At 44.1% G+C, this 15,979-nt stretch overlaps 1 protein-coding gene across 1 annotated transcript in view; it reads right to left on the reverse strand.

The window, feature by feature from the left end:
• GCKR (glucokinase regulator) overlaps window positions 1-15,979 on the reverse strand; it is a 660,332-nt gene that overhangs the window by 324,519 nt on the left and 319,834 nt on the right. The window contains exon 2 of the mRNA XM_069233566.1: window positions 2,262-2,355. The gene's annotated coding sequence lies outside the window, so the exon portion shown is untranslated. The remainder of the gene's footprint in view (window positions 1-2,261; window positions 2,356-15,979) is intronic.

Genomic DNA, 15,979 nt, shown 5'->3' on the forward strand with positions numbered 1-15,979 from the left:
TCCATCAGTTCCATGGGGTTAGGATACCTCTGCTGTGACCCCTTATGTCCTATTTAATCTTTATTACATCCCCCTGGGAACCATGTCCCGAATGACAAAATGGTGGCAGCAACTTTTCTCTCAGGTTGCGGTCAGCCAATCATAGCATTGCTCTTGGCACGTGGATCCATTGATCCACTGGACCCGCGTCTCTAGATATACTTAAATCTTTTTTCTTTAATTACTCCAAAACTATTGAAAAGATTGACACCATGTTACAAAAAGAGATCTTTCTGGGCCAAGATCTAGGTTTCTGCCAAATGTGGTGTAATTCAGTCCAGTGGTTCGGGCTGTTGTAGTGTCTAAAATCCCTATGGGAAATTGCATGGGGAAAATGTGTTTTAAGACACCCCCCATTGTTCTTGGCTCCTGCATGACAAATCGCCCCAAAACTTTCCAGACAGCAGCTGAACTGAGTGGCAAACTAGTTTGGAAAATTTCGTGAAGATTCATCTGAGCCAAAGTTGTTAGCAATACCAAAAACGTTTTTCCTATGGAAGCTAGGTTCTAACTATAACTACCTACTGTCATCTACCAGTGGGTAATCTATGTATGTATACTAAGTACATGAATATTTTCGCACGCCATTATTATGGAGAAAATATCAAGAGACAAGTATCAAAAGCTAACTGGACAAAAGAAAGTACAAATTTACTATTCTTCACTCCTCATCTATGTACCTTGAAGATAAGATATATATATCGCCAGACTACTCCTTCATGTAAACCCTCAAGCCCATATCTCCCGTGCCTTGAAGGCCCTCCTCTGGTTATCAACTGCAAGATCTTCCTTTTCCCTGCTTTGTGTCTCCCACACAGCAATAAATGCCAAAGGACCACTTTTTCATGAGGAACAAAATGCATCCCACAAAGGGACCTATGCTCTAGATTGGCACCCTGTCCCAAAATTCCAGTATGAAAGAAATAAATCATGGGTGGAACATACTTTTCTGTGCAAGCAACTAAACTATGGAGGTTTAAACGGTGATACTACCTCAACTCCTGTAGCTCTTTCTAGACCCACCAATAGCGTTAACTAGGGAATTCTTCAAGTCATTACAACAGGTGATGGTCAAGCTAGCAAGGGCGGGTAAACAGCAAAGAATTGGCTGGACCAGTTGATCGTACCCTATGGATAAGGGGGTCTGGCAGTCCCTGATGTAAAATGACATTATCATGCTGCACCGAGCTACCAGACTCCCCTGCTAATGGCTGAAGAGAGGCACAGCTGGATCGGTTATTCTTGTAGAAAAGTTCTATCAACGCCCAAAAAGAACATATGATTTTGTAGACTTAATTGGGAACACTGTGTATGCATGGCATTGGATGCTAAAAGAGGGTGGGCAGTGAATTGCTGCATTCCCCGGAAACGTGGTGCTTTGTGTTTGGCTATCGAGTGATTGGAGGGTGGGGGGCTCGTGCACAGTGAACGATGTAACATCGCAAAACTGGGAGATCTTTTTGCTGAGAATACGTTTAGGGGGATATTTATGTGGATAGTCATGCAGTGGAGCACAGCACAGCAGGTCACCTTGGTGCACTGCACTGCATGACAGGAAGGGGCAGGAATGCGCCCCAGTCCTGCCTTTTCCCCTGCATTGGTGCCCTTTTGGCTGCCTAGCACCAACACGGGCACTCTTGCGCCGTGGTGCAATGGTGTCTGCGTTGCATGCAGGATTGTTTTTGAGCAGGAAGGGGGCACAGTCCTCCACAAAAACAATCTTGAGACAGTTAAAAAAAAAACAAGGAGAAATAAAGATATTTCCCCTTGTTACACCAGGTTTACCTGTTCTTGTAAATCTGGGAATGCACCAACTCCATGGATGGTGCGTGGGAACACTCACGCAACACCCATGGAAACACCACCCTGGACCAGAGTAGTGCAACGCAGCGATTTGTACTGCGTTACAATACTTGAGATTTATGAAGCCACGCAGGGCCACGCATGGTGGCCTTGTGCGGCTTCATAAATCTCATTTTTCATTTGCGTCGCTCTTGCACCACATTGCGTAGTGCAAGAGCGACGCAAAGGGGGTCATAAATACGGCCCTTCGGTCGGCAGGGCAGTAGCTTTACCAGTACCCCAACATGACCTCCCTTTCTTTATTCTAGGATTTGACACACCATGCGCTCTGACACCCCAGAGTTCCCTGCTTAACATCTTCCCCTTCCACCATTAACTTACCTGTCAAAAGCCACCTATTCTAACCACATAATACACACCTGTGTGCGTTGGGCTGGAGTTTTACTTCTAATTCCATCTTCAATGGCAAAGCGGGATTGGCCAGGAAATTATGGAGAAGCAATGGTTGTTTTGCTGTAGAGCATTAAAAACATCTCATTAAGCAATCAACATAGACCCATACAATTCAAATATATACAAATATTTTATGACACTCTCAAAACAATTGCACAAATTGGGACTGAGCGATAACAAGAGATGCCTCACATGTCAGCACGAAATGCCTGATTTCATCCTGGCACATATTAATACTGGAGTGAGGTGTTCACTGAAGCTAAAAAATGATTGACACCAATGTAGATCCCATCCCCTTCTTGGCTTTACTCAGCTGTGTTAAAGGCTTAACTTCGTCAATGCACAAATGTACAGCCTTGACTTTACTCATCACCACAAGACGTGTATCCATACGCTGTTGAAGGAGACCTCTCCCGTGTATTAAAGACTGGATAAAAGATTCTGTAGCATCCTCCATGGCCCAGGTACCCGCCAATGACCTCGCCACACACACAGCTATGTGTCACATGTCTTTATTTCTCCGGGTGAAACCGCAAACTCAACACTCTAAAGTTGCATTCACTTCACCACGAGCTAACACTTTTGTTATTACTCTATTAAGTCTTTCAGGAGCTAAAATGTTTCCCTCATACGACACTACAGATTGGACAAGCTGTAATATCATGCTGGAGAACTATAGCATGCTAATGCACAGGAAAGCCAGACCAAGAGATGTAAGGGCTCCCCTACAGACCTGCGTGGCGAAATGTACTGCTGAGACCTTAAACAGAACCACAGCTTAGTGTGCTGTAAATGTATGCATGCAGAAGCAAGTCAGTTTATCACCATATATAGAATGTGTGCTTTACATGTAACTGTAAACAGGCCTTCCATCAGCAAATGCGGCTGGAGGGCTATATTACAACCGCTTTCAACACTGTTAACTTGACATGTGTACACAGCTCACTTAATCTGCTGTAGCAGTCATGATTCTGCTTATCTGTCACAAAGGAACTGTTTTGCTCTTGTTGACATTTTTGTTTTATTTCTCTCTGTTGCTCAAATAAGATCACTAAATAGACTTAAAAACAATATGTCTAATTATATCTTTCACATGCATATATTTCTATGTATAGAGACATTGTGTAGCTATATGGGTCCGTACTTTGAACTGGAATAGCTCCATTATGTGTATGTATATTTACAGGAGAATACATAGGCATCTGTGTGTGTGTGTGTGTGTGCGTGCAAAACAGGAAGCAGGGAATTCTGTGTAATTCCCATGTTGAGGTGGAGAGCAGCTCCTTTGTGTCGAGAACCTTACAACACCAGCAATGCTCTGAATCTGCTCACTTCAAATTCCTGTTTTTCTAGCAATAATTTTAAGCATAAGATTAGCACTGTGACATCCACGCTGAGCTAGAAAGGAACAAAGACTTTTCCCATTTTTACAGCAAAGACTTTGCTGTAATGTGTACGTAAATGTATGTAGATATGTCTAAATACATATATAATAAAGCAAAATCAAGTAATGTAAGAATTAAGAGACTGCATACATGTTTATATATTGAATGTGCACACATGTCTGGGTATGAAAATATTCCTTTGTGCGTGTAGATGTATCTATGTACTTGAGAATGTGAACTCTAGAAGAATGCTAGAACTGTATATATCAGGAAACAAATTAGGTAAACATTAAGAAAAAATATTTTCATTCATCACAAACACATATATATGTTGTAGTATGTAGCTAACATATGTGCACATGAGTCTGTATATGTGTTTATGCTTCTTTGTATTTAAATAATATATATCAGAGTATGTAAAGGTGATTATTGGTTAGGTAGTTCTTCCTATATGTATTTTTTATGCTTTCTATCAGGCTATAACCATAGATTTAGACGTTATGTAAAACACTCCATATATATTCAAACATGACAAAAAAATGTATGTTTTGATGTGTGGATTAGGTTGCCTAAGTACATGTATGTAGGTTTATGGGTTTATGCTTCAATTTCTAAAGATACACATGTATACAGAAATTACAAAAACAAAAAAACAATTTAAAAGTCTATGTATATTCATGCACAACATGCATGTGTTTGTCTGGCTATGTAAATATTATTATGTGTATGTACATATGGGTGTGTATATGGATCTATGCCTTGTATAAAGATATAACTTGTTAATATGTATGTGTGTAGGCATGCATGCTTATATCTATGTATTTGGATGTGTGTATCTCTCTATACATGTTTATATTTATATTTAAAAAAATAACCTCCACCTCTGCCTTTCTCTGCACTTTGTGATTCACTCCCAACCTTTTGGACAACAGTGGACTATCAAACACGCTTCCGACACGTTTCTCCATTTGTACACATTTGATCCAACGAACCGGAGCACAATCCCACCACAACATCATCTCACATCTTCCCTTTACTAATCCACTTCAATTAACCTATCCCTAGTCAAACTCCTAGAATAAATGCATGAATCTCAAGAGCACAAACTTCATGTAACTAATCCTACAAGGAAAAGGAAGCAGCTATTACACATTTACTATCTATTACCCTCTGGCTTCTGGTTCTGGTGTAGATGCTGCAGGAGCCACATATTGCTTCAATGCCTCGTCAGTGGTAGAAGAGCTTCATAAACAAGTTTACAATTGCAGATACCATATATATGATGTTAGATATTGAACAATCTATACATAATTACTGTTGGATATTTTGTCTTTTGATATTTTGTCCACCATATTAGAGCCTGATGATATTATAGACTCAATACACTTGAGCCACACAAAATATTTAACATTTAACTTTTTATTTAAATATAATTAAATAAAATATTTAAACTTTTAATGATACATTTATTGAAATTATTACATAAGTACGTTTTAATATAATTTACTGAATAATATTTAAATTTACAAATATTAGCAAGGGTGTTTTTTTTAAAAACTGTTTTAAATAATAATTATTGTATAAATGAATGTAATAAATGTTATTTATAAAATTATTTGTTAAACGTTTAATTTGATGAGTCAATGTGCTGTAACATTTTATTTTTAGTTCCAGGTTAACAATAATTATTTAAACTTAATGTATAATTTTATTTCTTTTAATAGTTTTAATTAGTAAAAAAACATTATTGTTGTTCCATTCGGCTCGGATACCCATCCATTCTCTATGCTGCATTAAAGAAGGTCAAACCTAAAACAATAACTGCAGGAGATAAACAACCCTCCGGCTGCCCATGGTTGCAAACGTATATGAGGCAAATAAACTTGAAGATATTGAGACATGGTTGGAAGAGGGTGGTGGGGGCACTGGTAAAGGTAAATATTCATAAAAGGAAATAGGATGAGGTTGAATAATCATAAGATGGCAATAACTTTGTGAGGACTTAACTATGAGAGGAAAAGAGAGATGAAGGAATGAGGAGAAAGAGACATTGGTGGAAAAATCAAAGAGGATTTTGCAGTGCTTAATTTGAGTGGTTGCAGATGGGGCCCTTTGGAACTCGTGTTTTTAATACTGGCACTTATTAATACTCAACAGACTTTCATCCAGAGGAAGACAGTGAAAAACACAAAAAGGGAGAAGGGAAAGGTGGAGAAACAGTGACAAAGGGAGAAAGGAAGGATGAAAAACAACCTGAATAAAGTCAGGTGAGTAGGCGAGAAGTGTCTGGTGGTGGATGAAAGAGGCATGAGGTGGGATCAGGACTACACAGCCTTCGTATCCCGACATTCAGTTGTGCCGGCCACTGGCTTCTGAACCAACATTTGGGCCCGGCACTTATCCTTTTACAAATTAAGAACTAGAATTATGCATGATGGAAAACACTAGCTAGAGGTAAACTGTCAGAAAGGGACTATATTGTAGTATTATTGTATAGCATATAGTAGAGGTGTTTGAAATTCCAATAATGTGCACTTGTGTAACCACACAAAACTTTGGGAAAATCAAGCAGGATTGTGCCAGGGTAACAGAAATTAGATTCAGGTCTAGTTTATAGTTGGGAGGGAAATAGTCATGGAGAAATATTTATGGAGGACACACCTATAGCGGGCAGCATGGGAATAATTGATGTTGGTTAATGATCATCAGTTGTAGAAACATGGAGATATAAATGTAAAAAATAGAAATGTAATGAGGCAATTACTTTAGGCTCGCCCCATGCGCGACAGGGTCAAAGGCCAAAATCTTCAGCACCCTTTTCCAAGTGCGTGTTAGTTTAGTCCTGGGGGGGTGGGAAGGGTGATGTAGGATACCTATGCTATGCACAATGATTGGACTGGTCTCTTAGGTCCAATTTATTTCAGCTTACTATAAAAGTGCACAAGGATATCTTGTTCATAAGTCATAAGTATAGACACGGAGAAGTGTGCGATGAGTGAATGTGATTCAAGGTACGAGACACAGGCCCAGCATGACCTTGCATGTATGTGGTGGTTCTATAATACAAACAGAGCCAAAAGGCAGCAGATTGCTGGACATAGTCAATGACCAGCTTAAAGTCAACAAGATTAGGAGAGGTAGCTGTGTTGTGTGCAAGCATTGGATTCTGCCGTAGTGTTCTTTAAAGAGGTGAGTCTTCAACTCTTTCCTAAACTGGAGCAGCCTTGGGGTGGTCCCGATGGATGCAGGGATTTTGTTCTGAATCCCTTTCCTTTTTGTTCTGCCTGCATAGACCTTTCCAGACCACGAGCGACCATGTCACCGAGTGCACGGTGCATGCTTATTGCACGAGTCCCAGTCACAAGCTAAAGAAAAGCTCTCGGACCACACGAGAAGGCAGATATTGCAATAATGGTTAAAAAATGGGTTCTAAAGCAGTGTACATGTCTGTAATGGTAGCTACTTTCTAGAGTTCATTTTCTCTTAATACAAGCTTGTTGATGCAACATTTCTGGTAGATGTCACTGTGTTTTAATATTTTTCTATGCTAATTATTTGCATTTTTCAACAGGATCTAACAGTGGCAAACGTCCATTCGAGTTATAGCAGCCACAACACTAACAATTACTACAGCACTGTACTTTCACCAGTTTTGAACAAATTAGTGACATAGATCAAGACAGAGGCAAGACAGCAGGCAACCAAAACAACTGCAAAGTGTCAAGCCAGTTCTACACCAAGATTTGATAACTATCTTCTCATGTGCTCTGGTTCCTGGGCTGAAATGCTGATGTAATCCCACCCTAGGTCCTAAAACCTCTTGTTTGTGAGGACATCTCCTTGCCTGCTCACTGGGGCACCCTAATCCCTCACCTGTGGTGCAGCGGGTCCCCTCTGATGCTCATCAATGTTAAGTGTGGTCCAGATGAAGCCCATGGTTAGTAGGATTTTTATCTCATCCTTTGATTCTAAGTTCTTGTCAGCAGACGGGAGACCCATTCTGGGTTTGGGTCAAGTATGAATACCGCTGCTGGTGACCATATTCAGAGGACCGCCCCACAGCAGTCCGTTCACAAACCATAGGGTGAAGTCTCTCACCTGAATTAAAATGGCCAACGATTAGGGGTGAGCCCTACCCATGCTGCACATGCGTTTCAGGTTAAGGTACATTTTGTGCAAATATATGAATTGAATTAGGCAGAGGCGAGCTGATGGGGTAATGTCCCTCGGGAACTCCTTGGCCTAACTATTCACTAACCTCAAGGACCTCACCCTTCTCTCTTCATTGTTACAAAAAGGATAGGAGCTTTAACAACCAGAGTTCTATACCCTTGTGGCACCCCTTTATCTCCAACCTGTTGATGGTTGGCTTCATTTAAGTGAACTAAGGGCCTGATGCAGATCTTGGTGGTAATGGTTCTGCTGCCAGTATTCCATCGGAAAACCTGTCCGTTGCCTTGGCAATCCACCCACCTGATTTAGATGTTGGCGGGTGTAGGAGGCTGGCCTGGCTTATAGTGGGTACCAGATGGTACTTACACCTTGTGCCAGGTCCAGTTATCCCTTATTAGTAGGTTAGAGGTGTTCTAGCAGCTTAGGCTGATAGAGGTAGCTATAGCAGAGCAGCTTAGGCTGAACTAGGAGACATGCAAAGCTCCTACTACACCACTTATATCATATAACACTATATCACAAGAATCACAATACTCAGAGTTACTAAAAATAAAGGTACTTTTTTTATGGGACAATGTGCCAAAAATCTCTCAGAGGATATACTCCCTTAGGAGGTAAGTAAAATACACAAAAGATACACACAAACCAAAATCAGGTAAGTAAACAGTTAGAAAAGTAGTGCAAACACTGTAGAAGATAATAGGATGCAATAGTCCTAGGGGCAACACAAACCATATAGTAAGAAAGTGGAATGTGAACAACTTAGGGACCCCAGGCCTAGTGTAGTGTGTAGAGGGTCGCTGGAAGTGTAAGAAAACACTAAGGGTGTCCAAGATACCCCACCCCAAGACCCTGAAAAGTAGGAGTAAAGTGACCCTACTACCCCAGGAACACACTAAAGTCGTGATCGGAGATTCTGCAAAGACCACAACTGACTGCAAAGCACTGAAGACGGATTCCTGGACCTGAGGACCTGTAAAGGAAGGGGACCAAGTCCAAGAGTCACGAAATGGTCCAGGGTGGCAGGAGCCCACTAAACCCCGGATGAAGGTGAAAAATGTCTGCCTCCGGGCGGAAGAAGCTGAAGATTCTGCAACAACGGAAGATGCCAGGAACTTCTCCTTTGCACAGAAGATGTCCCACGGAATTCTGGAGGATGCAGAGTTGTTTCTTTGGAGAAAGATCACAAACAAACCTTGCTAGCTGTAAAGGTTGCGGTTGAAGAAAAAGGGTGCTGTCTGGGCCCAGGAAGGACCAGGAGGTCGCCACTTGGAAGAAGAGACAGAGGGGGGTCTCAGCAACACAGAGAGCCCATGCACAAGAAGGCAGCACCCGCAGAATTACTTGAACACGGGTTCAAGAAAACAGAGCATGGTGGTCGTCTCAACACTACAAAAGAGGGTCCCACGAAGCCGGTGGTCAACTCAGCGAGTTGAGCAATGCAGGACAGAGTGCTGGGGACCTGGGCTAGGCTGTGCACGAATGATTCCTTGCAAAAGTGCACAGAAGCCCTAACAGCTGCAGTTCACGCAGTACACAGGATTACTGTCTGGCGAGGGGAGGCAAGGACTAACCTCCATCAAATTTGGACAGCTGGACCACTGGACTGTCGGGGTCACTTGGATCCACCACCTGTGTTCCAGGGACTACGCTCATCATGATGAGAGGGGACCCAGAGGACCGGTGAAGCTGAAGTTTGATGCCTGCATTAGCAGGGGGAAGATTACATCGACCCACTGGAGATTTCTTCTTGGCTTCCAGTACAGGGTGAAGGCAGACAGCCCCCAGAGCATGCACCACCAGGAAACAGTCGAGAAATCCGGCAGGATTAGGCGCTACAATGTCGCTGGTAGTCTTCTTGCTACTTTGTTGCAGTTTTGCAGGCGTCCTGGAGCAGTCAGAGGTCGATCCTTGGCAGAAGTCGAAGAGGGAGATGCAGAGGAACTCTGGTGAATTCTTGCAAATCGTTATCTGAGGAAAAGCCCACAGGAGAGACCCTAAATAGCCCTCAGAGGAGGATTGGCTACCTAGTCAGGTAAGCACCTATCAGGAGGGGTCTCTGACGTCACCTGCTGGCACTGGCCACTCAGAGGCCTCCATTGTGCCCTCACACCTCTGGATTTAAGATGGCAGAGGTCTGGGACACACTGGAGGAGCTCTGGGCACCGCCCCTGAGGTGGTGAGGGACAGGGGAGTGGTCACTCCCCTTTCCTTTGTCCAGTTTCGTGCCAGAGCAGGGGGTGGGGGTTCCCTGAACCAGTGTAGACTGGTTTATGCAAGGAGGGCACCATCTGTGCCCTTCAAAGCATTTCCAGAGGCCTGAAGAGGCTACTCCTCTCAGGTCCTTAACACCTATTTCCAAAGGGAGAAGGTGTAACACCATCTCTCAGAGGAAATCCTTTGTTCTGTCTTCCTGGGACTGGGCTGCCCAGACCCCAGGAGGGCAGAACCCTGTCTGTGGGTTGGCAGCAGCGGTAGCTGCAGAGAAAACCCCAGAGAGCTGGTTTGGCAGTACCCGGGGTCCATGGTGGAGCCCCGGGGTGCATGGGATTGGCACCCCAATACCAGATTTGGCATGGGGGGACAATTCCAAGATCTTAGACATGTTACATGGCCATATTCGGAGTTACCATTGTGAAGTTACCTATAGGTATTGACCTATATGTAGTGCACGCGTGTAATAGTGTCTCTGCACTCACAGAGTCCGGGGAAATTGCCCTGAACTATGTGGGGGCACCTTGGCTAGTGCCAGGGTGCTCTCACACTTAGTAACTTTGCACCTAACCTTCACCAAGTGAGGGTTAGACATATAGGTGACTTATAAGTTACTTAAGTGCAGTGTAAAATGGCTGTGAAATAACTTGAACGCTATTTCACTCAGGCTGCAGCGGCAGTCCTGTGTAAGATTTGTCTGAGCTCCCTATGGGTGGCAAAAAAAATGCTGCAGCCCATAGGGATCTCCTGTAACCCCCAATACTCTAGTTTCCTAGGTACCATATACTAGGGAATTATAAGGGTGTTCCAGTGTGCCAATTAGAATTGGTGAAAATGGTCACTAGCCTATAGTGACAATTTAAAAGGCAGAGAGAGCATAAACACTGAGGTTCTGATTAGTAGAGCCTCAGTGACACGTAGTTAGTCACTACATAGGGACACACATTTAGGCCACAAACTATGAGCACTGGGGTCCTGGCTAGCAGGATCCCAGTGAGACAGGCAAACACAAACTGACATACAAGTAAAAATGGGAGTAACATGCCAGGCAAGATGGTACTTTCCTACATAGGGACCACAGGCAAAACACCACCCATGACCTGCTGATTCTGCCAAGAATCTCCAGCTGACACAATAGTGGCATTGGGAGTAGGGGCTGACGGCGTGACTCCAGCCACCTTTACCCCAGAGCAGATTTGGATGTACCGTACCACCAAGCCTACTGTGGCAGTCCAACCTTCACCCCTGAGATGGTGGACTGGAGGAGGAAGGGGGCACAAAACCTTTCTTTTTCCATGTTTCTGCTTCTGTTTTGGACTGGACCCAACTGGACATCACCTGCCTTCGCTGCTGCCACTGGACCACGAAGGACACATGACCCTGTTGCCGCCAGACTTGAAGGTAGAGATACTGCATGTACTGTGTATGTTGTGTGGGCACTGCACATGAGCTCGGGACAACTGCAGAAATATACATGCCACAGGCATTTTTTAAACATAACTCTGACATGCATATGTCGGGAACACATTTCTGTCAGTAAGTGATGGAGACACATTGGTACAAGAAACATATCGCACACATACACAAATGTTATTGTGGTGTCAGTATTCATTGCCAAATGAATGCTGGCATCACATTAATGATGGCATCACACTCGTCACCACGTCTATGTGTGCATGTTACAAGTGAACCTGCACCTGTGATATTGTGAGTCCAGTTGTGTATGTGAGTCAGGACATGTATGAGTGTGTGAGATTGGATTGGCTGGTTGAGGTGGAGGGAGCTGGAGTGGGTGATGTGGTTGTGTCTTTATGTGTGCCACATGCATGTGGGTCTGATGTGTGTTGTGTGTTTTTGGTGGTGTGATGTGTTGCTGTGTGCAACATTCAGGCTGTGTTGTTCCTGTGTGGTGGTCATTGTTATGATGTGTACAATTGTGCTTTTGTGTGTGTGTTTGTGTAGGTGGGGGGTCGTTGTGTTGGTTGTTGTGATTGTGTTGTATGTGTGTGTATGTGGGTGTAGTATCAATAGTGTGTGTATGTTGTGTCATGGATGTATGGCAGCGTGTGTTTTCTGCATGTAGATGTTGTGTTGTGTGTGGGCCAGGTGGACATATATGGCTAAGGTAGAGTGTGTGTGCATCATTTGCCTCTATGTGATAGCCACTGCCATTGTACAATGCTCAGTGGCTCCTGCGATGGCCCCCCGTCGTCAGCAATCTACCACTAGCCCACCGCCTGCAGAACTGTAACATCTAAACATGGCGTGTGCAACACCATTGACTTGATGGTGTTTTTGAGTCTGTGGCAGATTGGCAGTAATACCGCCAAGACCTACATCAGGCCCTAAATTTGAGGGGGTGCTCTGTGGGTGGAAGCTGCAAGCCCAAGGTACGTCAAAATTGCAGGTACCTATAGAATTGGCCTTTGAGGTCATACTCCACCGATCATTCTGCAAACATCACCCAACTCAGAATTGCTGATAAGCTTCCAGGAGCAAAAATCTAGCAAGAATTCAACTTGGTGCAGCAGCTGTGGTCAGGCCCACAGTTGAGTATGTGCTCAGCCTACCTTCCCAGCCAGTTGTTCTAAGGGCTTTACATCAGCATTTAATAACCAGCACTACAGCAGAAGTAATTTGCAATGGGATCCTTCTACCATATGTAAGACGCCTAGAAAGGTGGAAATATCAAATAAGTTATATTCCAAGAGAAATGCCATGTCATCCGTGTGCCCAAAGAACCAGTCATGCAGTGTTAGAAGACATGCTGTCCCTTAAAATGACCTGACGCCCGTCATCCCTAATCCTCCATCATAAACCAATTGACCTCACTTGTCCAGTTCTACTCTAGACCGCGTGTCCCGCACCTACAGAGATGATCTTACCAGGCCCACTATTGTTTGAAAGAACTTCTCAGGAATTCTGGATGGATAATCTTACTGTGTGTGAAGTATTCTGGGTAGGGCTCTAATTTTAAACAGTGACCTGACCCATAATTGGAGATCGTGAGGCCACCCAAACATTATGCTCCTTCCAGATTGTCTCTAAAAGGGGACAATATTAGACTCCCAGCTTTAGACCAGATCTCACACTGCCTGTACACCTGTAGGTTCACAGGGCAAGCTGACTTGGTCCTTTGTGGCAAGACCCACTCCCTGCACCTGAAAGAGTGCAGACTTTTCGTAATTAACCATCAGGCCAGCATTATCACGATACACTAACCCAGATCCAGTGAGAGTGGTGTGAGCTCCCACACTTCTCTGAATTACACCAAGCACACAGATTAGAAGTAATTCTAGGGAAAGGGGAACGGGGCAAGAGAGAGAAACACAGATACTGGATACACTCACGGTGCCTGGATGAACAGCCGGACTTGATCTGTGCTGCAGGAGCATTGATATCCATAGACAAGACCAGCCCTTTAGTATGACTGCGAGATAGACATTGGTGATTAGGGGCCTTTTTTAAGAATTTAGTAGATGGGACACATGGTGGATGCCGTGTCTGCCTTATTACATTTACAGCACTTGTAATATGGAGGGCAGGATCTCAGCCACATTTTGACAGAGTATTGAGTCAACTAAGGACCATGGAGGATGGGATACTCTGTCACAAACGTGACGGACATCCGGTGTGCCGTATTACAAGTTCCATTATATCCTATGGAACTTGTAAAATGGCGGGCGGGATATCCGTCATGTTTGTGAAAGTATCCCATCCTCCAAGGTCGTAATCAGGTTCTTAATTCTAAGTAAGGCCCTAATATTTCATATTTCGTCTGATATACCCGATGACGCACTGTATTTTCCACTCACTATTTTGGAACAAACTCAGTATTTATCCTGAGCTGCGATACCATTAATGTGGTTTGGTAACCCTGAACAACATTCTGAAGGTCAGATGTACCGAAGGGTTTTATCCATTCTGTGTCTATGGGAAAATGGGTTTGAACATATGGCCCTGAGTCATTATGCAATGTTTGCTAATATTATGCAGTAGCCTCTCGGACCAGAATGGGACATTGTTTGCAGTTCTTCCATGCATCTAGGCCTCTAGGTCTCGATTGCACTGAGTGACATCATTCTGGTGTGATCTCATTCTTCCAAACACTGGGGTAGTGAAGAACAACAACAAGCTGATACTATGTCTTAGGGGTGGTAGGAGGTGGGTGGGAGGAGGCAGGTCTTTTTTTTTTACTTTTGGAGCAGGGAGAAGAGCCCATATTATAGCTAGGTAACATGTAGGTAACGGGGATGTGTTTCACTTCGGGGTTCAGTGTGGCATCCCAGAGAACTTGATTTTTTATCATTACTCAGAACCCTTCTTTGAGGAACACCCCCAATATTTACTAATCCATATCTATAATTGTATTCAGTGCTTTGAATGAGCCGGTACTCACTGGTACTGAGTAACGGCAATTTTTTATTTTCTTCCCTTGACTACCGGAACGTTTCCTGTGAGGAGGGTGTACTGGTACTCACAGGGGTCCTGGCTTTGACGCAAGTGGTGGTGCTCATGAATTCTTGCCTCAGCAGCAGATTCAGGGCCAGATTTAACAGAAAATGGCGGTACGCATCACTGTGCCAAATTTGGCAGCGTGGCGCACCGTCATTTTCAAAACAGAGGGATGCACCGTATTTACTAGAATACGGTGCACCCTTGTGTTTCCCCCTGCACCAATGCTACATTTGCTGCCGTGCGCCAACGCAGCAACTCTTGCACCACAGTGCAAGGATGGCTGTGTTGAGGGAGAGATTGTTTTTGTGCAGGAAGGAATAGGCAGGTAGCACACGGGCAACTGGCACATGTGCAGACACAACATGTAATGCCCCGCCCACCTTGGGTGTTGAAAGGGGGTTATCATGGAGGGCGCCATCAGGGCCTTGGCATTCCTTCTATGTGTGCCTTGGAGAGCCTCAACCACACCCTCTCAACATACAGGGCGGATTGCATCAAATGCCCGGGTTACATGTTCCATGTCTGTGTGATCCTGTCCCAGAGAACTCAACAGAACACACAGGCGAGACTCAGCTGGATATAAATGCCACAATACTGTACAACACAACAACATGCACAGCAACAGAACACACAGGCGAGCCCCAGAAGGATTATAAATGCCACAATACTGTAAAACACAACAACGTGCACAGCAACAGAACACACAGGCAACCCCAGCTGGCTATGAATGCCACACTACTGTAAAACACAACAACGTGCACAGCAACAGAACACAAAGGCGAGCCCCAGCTGGCTATGAATGCTACAATACTGTACAACACAACATACACAGCAACAGAACATACAGGCAAGTCCCAGCTGGCTATGAATGCCACAATACTGTACAACGTGCACAACAACAGAACATACAGTCGAGCCCCAGCTGGCTATAAATATCTCGATACTGTACAACACAACACCATGCACAGCAACAGAATACACAGGTGAGCCACAGCTGGCTATACATGCCACAGTACTGTACAACACAACAACATGCACAGCAACAGAACACACAGGTGAGCCCCAGCTGGTTATGAATGCCACAATACTGTACAACACAACAACGTGCACAGCAACAGAACATACAGACGAGGCCCAGCTGGCTATGAATGCCACAATACTGTACAACACAACAACATGTACAGCAACAGGACACACTGGTGAGCCCCAGCTGGATTATAAATGCCACACTACTGTACAACACAGCTGGATTATAAATGCCACACTACTGTAAAACACAACAACATGCACAGCAACAGAACATACAGGTGAGCCCCAGCTGGCTATACATGCCTCAATACCGTACAACACAACACCATGCACAGCAACAGAACACACAGCCGAGCCCCAGCTGCATTATAAATGCCACACTACTGTACAACACAACAACATGTACAGCACCAGAACATATGGGC

Source organism: Pleurodeles waltl, chromosome 5, assembly GCF_031143425.1.
Source record: "Pleurodeles waltl isolate 20211129_DDA chromosome 5, aPleWal1.hap1.20221129, whole genome shotgun sequence".
Classification (NCBI taxonomy): Eukaryota; Metazoa; Chordata; class Amphibia; order Caudata; family Salamandridae; genus Pleurodeles; species Pleurodeles waltl.